Source organism: Lathyrus oleraceus, chromosome 3 (genome assembly GCF_024323335.1).
Source record: "Lathyrus oleraceus cultivar Zhongwan6 chromosome 3, CAAS_Psat_ZW6_1.0, whole genome shotgun sequence".
Taxonomy (NCBI): domain Eukaryota; kingdom Viridiplantae; phylum Streptophyta; class Magnoliopsida; order Fabales; family Fabaceae; genus Lathyrus; species Lathyrus oleraceus.
This window is the reverse complement of record NC_066581.1, coordinates 383,284,140-383,293,629: the sequence shown is the minus strand read 5'-3', so window position 1 is coordinate 383,293,629 and position 9,490 is coordinate 383,284,140. Positions and strand designations below refer to the sequence as shown.

General features: G+C 39.3%; 1 long non-coding RNA gene across 2 annotated transcripts; it reads right to left on the bottom strand.

Annotated features, from left to right (window-relative positions):
* Positions 1-7,159: 7,159 nt before the first annotated feature.
* LOC127127838 (uncharacterized) lies at positions 7,160-8,752 on the bottom strand. 2 transcript variants are annotated; one of them, XR_007805481.1, is made up of 4 exons: positions 8,181-8,752; positions 7,893-8,017; positions 7,732-7,745; positions 7,160-7,647 (listed from the first exon to the last, which is right to left on the bottom strand). It is a non-coding gene; the product is annotated as an uncharacterized LOC127127838 (long non-coding RNA). The 2 variants fall into 2 exon arrangements; XR_007805480.1 differs by lacking the exon at positions 7,732-7,745 and having other exon boundaries at positions 8,181-8,743.
* Between the last annotated feature and the right edge of the window lie 738 nt (positions 8,753-9,490).

Below are 9,490 nucleotides of genomic sequence, written 5' to 3'. Positions count from 1 at the left end.
CCACTCGTTAACTTCAGCATACCCAATTTAACACTATTGTGAGTACTCTCACACACCAAACTCAAGTCTCTAAACTGTTCAATTAAATCCAATTCCTTAACCATTAACATAGACATATGTAATGATTTCCGACTCAATGCATCTGCTACTACGTTTGCTTTACCCGGATGGTAATTCAAACCAAAATCATAATCCTTCAGAAACTCTAACCATCTTCTCTGCCTCATATTCAGCTCTTTCTGATCAAACAAATACTTTAAACTCTTATGGTCACTGAAAACCTCAAATCTTGACCCATACAAATAATGCCTCCATAACTTCAGAACAAAAACCACAGCTGCCAACTCTAAATCGTGTGTCGGATAGTTCCTCTCATGAATCCTCAGCTGTCTCGAAGCATAAGCTATAACCTGCTTGTTCTGCATCAACACACCACCCAAACCCAACAATGAAGCATCACAGTAAACCTCAAATGATTCCGACGAACTCGGTAATATCAGAATAGGAGCAGTAGTCAACCTTCTCTTTAACTCTTGGAAACCTTCTTCACATTTTGAGTCCCAAACAAACGCTTGCCCCTTTCTAGTCAACATCGTCAACGGTAACGCCAACTTGGAAAATCCCTCAATGAACTTCCTATAATAACCAGCCAAACCAAGGAAACTTCGAATCTCAGCAACAGACTTCGGAGCTTCCCACTTAGATACCGCTTCTATCTTGGAAGGATCAACAGCAACACCACCTCTTGAAATCACATGACCAAGAAAACTAACCTCTTCTAACCAAAATTCACATTTCGAGAGTTTTGCAAATAACTTCTTTTCTCGTAGAACTTCTAAAACCACTCTCAAATGCTCAGCATGCTCTTCTTCAGATTTCGAATACACCAAAATGTCATCAATAAACACCACAACAAACTTATCTAGGTACGGATGGAAAATCCTATTCATATACTCCATAAATACTCCAGGTGCATTAGTCACACCAAAAGGCATTACAGAATACTCATAATGTCCATACCTTGTTCTGAAAGCAGTCTTCTGAATATCCTCAGTTTTCACACGTATCTGATGATACCCAGATCTCAAATCTATCTTGCTGAACACACTCGCACCAACCAACTGATCCATCAAATCATCAATCCTCGGCAAAGGATACCGATTCTTGATCGTCACTTTATTCAGTTGCCTGTAGTCCACACACAACCTCATAGTACCTTCTTTCTTCTTAACCAATAATACTGGTGCACCCCACGGTGACACACTCGGACGAATAAATTTCTTATCCAACAGATCTTCCAGCTGACTCTTCAATTCAGCTAACTCAACAGCAGACATACGGTACGGAGCCATCGATATCGGTCTAGTACCAGGTACCAAATCAATCGAGAACTCAACTTCACGCTCTGGCGGCAATTCATTCACCTCTTCCGGAAACACATCAGGAAAATCACACACCACGGCTAGATCGTTAATTACCAGTTTATCTTTAGCCTCTAAGGTCGCTAACAGCATAAACACAACTGCCCCATCTGCGACTTCCTCATTCACCTGTCTGGCTGATAGAAACAAACTCTTCCCTTCTTCAACCTCAGGAAATATCACAGTCTTATCAAAACAGTTGATAGAAACTCGGTTAAACACCAACCAGTTCATACCCAGAATAACATCAATCTGCACTAGTGGAAGACACACAAGATCCATCCCAAAGTCTCTACCAAAAATACTCAAAGGACAATTCAAACAAACTGAAGTAGTAGTCACTGAACCCTTCGCAGGAGTATCAATCACCATACTTCCAAGCATCTCAGATATCTCTAACTTAAGTCTCACAGCACAATCCAAAGATATAAAGGAATGAGTCGCACCGGTGTCAATAATAGCTACAAGAGGAAAGCCATTAATATAACACGTACCTCGGATCAAACGATCATCTGCAGAAGTCTCAGAACCCGATAAAGCAAAAACCTTGCCTCCTGACTGATTCTCTTTCTTTGGCTTAGGACACTGTGGACTGATATGACCCACCTCTCCACAGTTGAAGCAAGTCACAGTCTTCAACCGGCAATCTGCAGCCAAATGACCACCTTTTCCACATTTGAAACACCTCTTCTCATTACTGGTACACTCATGGATACGATGTCCAGCCTGACCACATCTGTAACACTTAGCAGGAGCACTAGAGTCTCCCCCACTAGGCCTCTTCATCCCACTCTGTCTCTGAAAACCTTTGCCAGCTGCATACGGTTTTCCACGGTCATTCTGACTCTTGCCTTTCCTATCAACCCTTTGCTGATAACTCTCTGCTCTGGCTTTGGAATCCTGTTCAAAAATCCTGCAACAGTCAACCAAGTCAGAAAACACTCTGATCCGCTGATATCCAATAGCCTGTTTGATCTCGGGACGCAGCCCGTTCTCAAACTTCACACATTTGGAAAATTCCCCAGTAGCCTCACTATAGGGAGTATAATACTTTGACAGCTCTGTGAACTTAGCAGCATACTCAGTAACAGACCGGTTACCCTGCTTCAATTCCAAGAATTCTATTTCTTTCTTTCCTCTGACATCCTCTGGAAAGTACTTCCTCAGAAATCTCTCTCTGAACACTGCCCAAGTAATCTCAGCATTCCCAGCCGTTTCCAACTCAGTGCGGGTAGCAACCCACCAATCATCAGCTTCCTCTGACAGCATATGCGTACCGAACCTGACCTTCTGGTTATCGGCACACTCAGTTACTCGGAAGATTCTCTCGATCTCCTTCAACCACTTCTGAGCACCATCTGGATCGTATGCTCCCTTGAACATTAGAGGATTATTCTTCTGGAACTCACTCAGTTGACGAGCAGCTCCCATTCCCACAACATTCGGATTCCCTCCAAGTACTCCAGCTAGCATACCCAGAGCCTCAGCAATCGCAGCATCATCTCTACCTCTTCCAGCCATCTCTATTCTGAAAACCCAACAAGCTAAAACAATAAGTACTGATAGGGTTACACAACACCTATCCCGTACAGGGGAAACAGAATAATTACGACTCGACTCGACCGACTATGCTCTGATACCACTAATGTAACACCCTTCTAAGATACCCCAAATATAATTTAATTAAAATAGCAGTATATCATCAGAGTAATTATGCAGTTAAGGGTGTCACATAATCACTTCACACCATGTTCCAAAATAACAGTCATGCTCTTTATTTAATCAAATAAACAGTTGCATAAATCGCAGCGGATATAAAAATAACAACATTCCAATCATGTACTACATTACATGTAAAGTTGTTCAACAACTGAAAGAAAACATAGTAAAACATCCCATCCCGATGTTACATCTACCAGAGCATGACCCACTAAGGACTACACTAGACGCCAAGGACTAGCTTCTATTCAATCACTGCTCGTTACCTGAAAACATAGTTGTAAGGGTGAGTTCCTCAATCAATATAATGAGTATTATAAAATATCATGTTATGTTAAGGGATTCAACACACTTCATCACCCTAATCAAAACACACATTCAGGAACAGCATATTAATTCAACATCATACTCAATAACAACACAACAATACCAACACAAATACACGTGTAATATTGGAATACATCCATTCATATTACACGCCATACATATCTTATGCAATGAGACTCCATGCATGCGGTACCGACTATTTTGTGAACATATAGTTCAACCTCACCGTCCAAATCCAGGCACGGCTACCAAGCTCACTAGTCCCACTCATTTGAGACATAGTGACTCACTCACTAATTCCTCACCATGGGAATTAGCTACCACCCCAAATGGGCCATGCTATGCACGCTAATCACCTAGCATGCAAACATCAACAACAACAATCACAATGATTTACTCACTAATTCCTCACCATGGGAATTAGCTACCACCATAAGGCCACAATATGCATGCTAATCACCTAGCAATGCAACATCAACAACAATTTAAGAATAGACACATGCTCACACTCTAAGCCATAAAATAGTCTATTCACAAATGCATACATTCACATCATCATGTATACCATCACATATCATCAACAAAAGCATATCATATCATGCCACATAATTAATCATAGTATTAGCACACTCTACTAATACCTATACTATTCAAAACAACGGGAAGTGATCCCTACAACATCATACCTCAGCTAAGTACATCACTCAGCCTAAACAACCAAAAACTGCACCACCATTGTTCAGGAAAATCATAAATCTGCCCATACGCGTAATGCCTATGCCCATACGCGTATTGCCCAAACCTGACCAAGTCCATACGCGTAATGCCCACGCCCATACGCGTATGCTACGCGTACCACATCCTCATACGCGTACCAACAGAGACAATTTCACGTTCAAAACATCATCTCTTTCACTCATACGCGTATAGCATACACCATACGCGTACCACTCCAGGGATACGCGTATCACACGCGTATGGCGCGTACCAGCGCCAAAACCCCCATTTTCAAGCCATCCCATACGCGTATTGCCTAGTGCCATACGCGTATGACCAGAATCCAGTTTTCCAGATCTGCTATGGGTTTTCTCTGCTACGAGATCCTTCAGATCCAACCTCTCACAGTCCAATTTTTCATACACGTTCGTTCGTTTTATCAATTACAACTCAGATACATTCAACTTCTCAAATCGCTAACCTTACTACATCTAATTCCTACGAATTTCATCAATTATCATCCAATTTCGTTCATCAATATTTCACAAATTCATCACATATCATTTCAATCAGAGTCAAATTCAGAGGTTCATCACTACCCATTACATGCTATCCCATAAGACCCATCAAACGATGATAAACCCCCTTACCTGAGTAAATCCGGCAATTCCGTTAGCTTCAAGCTTTTCCTCTTCTCTTGCTCTGCCTCTTTGCCCTTTCTCTTTCAGCCGCTTCTCTTTTCCTTTTTTACGTGAAAACCCTTTTCCCAAAAATTAGGACTTTTTATTATTCCAACTTATATACTCCAATAATAAAACCCAATAATATTATCCCAATAATAATATTAATAATCCAATAATTTTCTAATTATTTAATTAAATTAATAAATAAAATATTAACTTAATTTAAACAATTATCTTAATTTCATCGGGGTGTTACAATACTCGTTTGTATCGATCTCCAACACTCGTCCGTGTTGTTACCTTCTTTTAATACTCGTTCGTGTTGATCCCCAGTGAAGTCACCATCTTTCGACACTCGTCCGTGTTGGCCTTCTTTCTTCAATACTCGTCTGTATTGATCTTAACACACGTCCGTGTTAACACCTACTTTTTCCATACTCGTCTGTGTGGATCCTTGACACTCGTCCGTGTTGATATATGTTACCCGTTTGTGTTAATCTCAACGCTCGTCCGTGTTGTTAAACCATTCTTGATGCTCGTTGTTTTGGTATCCATCACTCGTCTGTGTGGACTTCAACTTTCTTCCTAACCTTTTGTTAAAAAGTTCTCATTACCTTTTGTATGAGAATCCCCAACTGACCTCGTGTCCAAAAGTTCCCATTTCCTTTTGTACGAGAATCTCATCCCCCATTTTCTTCTTGACCTTTTGTTAAGGAACTCTTACTACCTTTCATGTGAGAAATTCGGCCATCTTTCTTCTTAACCTTCTGTTTGGAAGGCCCACTCTCTTGTGCTATAGAGTTGTTGTTATCTGTCGTGCGAGAAAATCATTTCCCCAGCAAGATCATATCATTCGCATTTGCTTCTTGACCTTTTTTTAAGAAGTTCTCATCACCTTTTGTGAGAGAAATTTGTCTATCCCTTCTTCTAAATTGTATCTGAAGAGTCTGTCTCTCTTGCTAAGGAGCCATTGATGCCTGCTGCAAGAGAAGGTCGCTTCTCAGTTGAGTTGCTTTCCTTTAGCAAGATGCCTTTTGCAAGGGATCTCATTCCAATTCTTTCTACTCAGGTACTTGCCTTTCGCAAACACCTCCTTTAGCTTCGCGGAATCCTGCGGGAATACCTCGCTTATCAAGCCAAAACTCGTTAGTGGAGACAAAACAAGAAAACGAAATGAAGAAATAGAGAAAGACACAAAAAAAGAGATCAACATACATAGCATATCGCATACAGCATGCATGACTTCATAAAGCATCTCATTGAATAACTTTCCATAAACACCTTTACCTACATCTCATTCATTTCATTCATTACGTGCGGACAAATTTCTTGGTTATTTTAGTATTTAATCATCTCCTACCATGAATGTTTGAAAGCAGTTGCTATTCATACCTTCAGGTCCGAGAAGATTAAATAGGGGCAGCTGTCATACCCCAAAATGTGCCATCCCTTTCGCTTTTTTGTCTGACTGTAACTTGATATCCATCTAACCTCATTCATACTTGTTCATGTGCATTCATTCATTCATCTACGGACAGGCATCATGGATTCAAGGTTTGTGGTTGATAAAATCAGGGTCGAATTGAAGTTTGTGGCATTGCACATCATATGGATTGAAATCCTAATTCATGGCTTTGCTATTCGGGGATCTTGTGTACGAACTGTTGTTTGGTCGATGTTCACCTGAATTGATTCATGGCATTGACATAAGTCGTTGGTTCAGGATGTTGTGGCCCATATTCGTTTGTCCAGGAGAAAGTACGAATTTTTGCCTGTGTTGACTTTTTGGTCATCCAGTTGACCAAAGTCAACCATCAACCTCTGAACCTTTAATCGTGTGATCCATAATCGTCCTGTCATTTTCGAATTAATTCTAGAAGTTTTAAGTGAATTTTTAAGGTTCAAATTGAATTTTAATTCGAAGCTTGGTCCTTGAGATTCAAATTGACTTTTGAAAATTAGTTTGATTTCATAACTATTTCATCATTTTTTTTAGCCGATTAAATTTTAGAAAAAATTGTTTTTAAGTACAAATTAATCGTGACATTTCTTTTGTTATTAGGATTTCTTGATTTTATTAGTGAGCCATTCTAAATCCATTTAAAATGTCCATAATCCAAATTCCAAATTAACCAAACCCATATCCATTTCATTATCCAATTATCCATTTTTAAAACCAATTTCATTCGTATTCATGTCAACTCCATTTTCCAATTTTAATCATCCAATTATCCATTAAACCATTGATATTCATTTAATCCAAATGTCCATATTAATCCACATTTTCCAAAGTTTAATCCACATAAACCATTTTTATTCACTTCATTTCTTCTAATTCATTTTTCAATTAATAATCCTTTTTTTTCATCCATAACACATTTCATTATCCAAAACATATTATCCAAATTCATCTTCATCAATCCAAGCCGCCAAAGGCACACCACCGAAAAGCCGCAAAAAGACATTCCAAAACCAAGTGCATATTGGAGCTGCAAAACCATTCAAAAGTTGCAAGGTTATAACATCCATGCAGCTAACACGTTCAAACGCCGTCATCCGTTCCAAGAGCAAAACGGATGCAACCAAACGCTGCTGCACCAAGCCACGCTTCATTGATAACAAATCCGAAAGCCAAACGGCTACAGTCGGCCAAAACAAATGGTGATGAAAGCTATTGCACAAAACTACCAGCTTCAAACAACTGCGAAATCAAGGCCACAAACGGCGTCGCATAGCCAAAAGCAAATGCTACAATTAACAAGACCAAATGCAGCTACAACCTGCATAAAATGAAAATATGAAAAAGTTGCAACGCAAAAACGCACAGCATAACGGTAACGCCGACAATAAAAAGCATTTTTAACCTGCAACAAAAATCCTGCAAATAGAAATGGATAGTTTCAATTAAAAACTTCAACTAACAATGAACTTGCATATAAATCCATAACAGAAAATTCATAAAAACTAACTTCTAACAACCCATTCTAACTAACAATGAATCTCTAACCAAAATCTAACCTCTCACCATTATAAATTGACGAGTTTTCTCTCTTGAACCGGGCTCGGAAAAAACGTCCAGAACTCTCCGTCCCCACTCATCTTCATCCTAGCCACTGGTTTTCATTGGTGCTGCAACAGAGCATCGCCATCCTGCATCAAAGAAATTTGACGTAGCATCAGAAGAATCCACGCCTCAATCTTGCAACCGCAAACACGGCAATGGCATAGAATCGACAGTTCAGAAAAAGAAGATAGATGAAGAGCGCATAATTGACGAAGAAAGACGAAGGAGATAAAAAGCGCGAATCCATACCTGTTCGAGTTGAAGATAAAATTTGGTGAGCCTTCGTTCTCCGTCGTCGACACCTTTCGTTATCTCCTGCTGTTTGCGCACGATTGAGGAAGAACAATGGATATGGTATCCGCACGTCACCAACGACACGACTTGAATTGAACAAGAGAACTCACAAATGACGTCAAATCGGTAAGCCTCAATCTCGTTTTTTTATATAATGTTACGCATGCACAAATATGAGTCGAAGCGAGCTTCGAATTAGAGATCCAATTTCGGATTTGGATTATTCCTACCGATACTGATTAAGTCAGCGGCGCCGCGACCTGTTCGCCAGTGTTGGAATTCGTTCACAGGGGGTGGAGAAGCATCCACCGTATTTCGTGTTTTTTCCGCCACGACACCGTTAACAAGTGAAGGGAGGCAACGACAAGGTTGAGGATCTGAGTTAGGTGAGTGAGAATTCCGCCGCCGCCGGCGATTAACTCCGGCGCGACGGAGTCGTGGGAGCGATTGAGGAGCGTCGTTCACGTTCCGTAGGGAGGGTTATTTGGGATGTACCGTAGTTGTGGCTTAAGGGATGACTTGGGCCTTAGGCCCAATCTCCCTTGATTCTTTTCAGGATTCACACAATGCACCCCCTCCGAATCCAGTACACCCCCCGCCGATGGGCTTTGCCCAAACAAGTCATCAAGGTCCATTTCATGTTAATGGTGTGTTAATTACATGTTAGCTAGTTTTTAGAAATAATGTCAATCAGTTATAGGATTAGTTAGTAATAAGTAGTTTAATTAGGGTTCAATGGCATGATTAGAATTAATTAGGCAATTAAAAACATTAGAAATAGTATTAGAAATTTAAAATTAGATTAGGTTAATATTGGATTTAGATTAGAAAATATTAGTTTAGAATATTATTTTCTTTAGGATCATAATTAGGAATTAATTCGAAATCATAATTTTAGAACTTTAGAGTTTAATTAGAAATATTAAGTCTTTTAGAATTTTAGAAAGTGAAAATATGAGATTTTAGATTAGGATTAGAGTTTATTTAGACCAATTAGAAATAATTGTAGGATTAGAATATATTAGAAATATTTTTAGGTATATTAGAAGTAAATAGATTTTCACTTGATAACATTAGAAACTAGAAATATTTAGGGTTATTAGAAATTTTGGAATAATTAGATTTAGTTTAGAATTTAATTGACTTTAGATTAAAATCTCATAGGTAGAAGTTTAAATGAAAATATGAAAATGATGATTTTGCCCTTAGACTTAGAAGTAGGCTAATTTTACATGCTCCCTTAGTTTTAGGACTTGTTTAAATTT